Raw genomic sequence first — 1,035 nt, 5'->3', positions numbered from 1 at the left:
TTGATCCGACGGTGGCAGATTCGCGAATCCTGAACGAAGACATCTGGCTGTTCTGGGGCAAGTGTAGGCCAGGTAATCTCACTGTCTTTGTGATCTTATCGATGAAGTACCCCCGGCATGAAGCCGCAAAGTTCTGCGTGTGACCTCGTGGAATACCACTGAAGACTAAGGTCTACCTTGACGCCTCTTTTCCGGTGTTGAGCTGGAAACAATTCGAAGATGGCTCGAGGTGTGGCTGCCGAAAGACATCATTTCCCTGCACAACCCAAGGGCGCGGTGGAGCAATCGCTCGAAGCGTCGTGGTAGGATGTCTGCTTTGTGGTTCGGTACTGGGTCCAAATGGCAATATTTGCGAAATTGTGTTCTCGCAACTTCTCCCCATACCCTTGATCTATCTCTGTGATGAATACAAGGAGAATGTTCGTAGGCGCTTGAGATAAGCCAGGAGAGCTGAGGGTGCATCTTCACCTGCCGTCTGGAGGTGTTTGATCAACGAGGCTGTGTCGACTTCGAAGTCTTGAGTTGTCAGTGAACAATGGATCCACATCAGTAGGCCTGCCTGGATTCGTGTCAATTCTCTCCTTGTTGGTGTCCATCTTTTCTCCTCAGGGCTTTTCATCCGGCAGCAGCTCAGTATGCCCCAATTAGGGAGGATTTTGTGACTGGGAGACACTCACCTTGTCGTTTGACAATATCGTTCACCTGCTACGCGACGGCCGCGTTCGATCTTCGTTCATGGTGCACGGTATGTAAGAGTTATGTCGAGCTGCTGATGCAAGATGGTGGTCCTCATCGGAAATACTGGCGAGGACAACTCTTTATTACCACGTAAAGACAGCACAAAATTGCCACCGATCATGAGCTTGAGCATTGAGCATTGAACATGAATATGCTAGTTAGAAACCGGCGTTCAAACGCTAAAAGCATTATTCTGATGAGAAACTTGTTGCTGATTCTCTCAAGCGGGCTATGTATAAAAATGGATGCTGAGATCCCTGTCTTGGTTATGTTCGAGAGCCACTAATAGACAATGGC

This window comes from Beauveria bassiana (genome assembly GCF_000280675.1).
Source record: "Beauveria bassiana ARSEF 2860 unplaced genomic scaffold BBA_S00088, whole genome shotgun sequence".
NCBI classification, from domain to species: domain Eukaryota; kingdom Fungi; phylum Ascomycota; class Sordariomycetes; order Hypocreales; family Cordycipitaceae; genus Beauveria; species Beauveria bassiana.
This window is presented reverse-complemented; position numbering follows the sequence as displayed.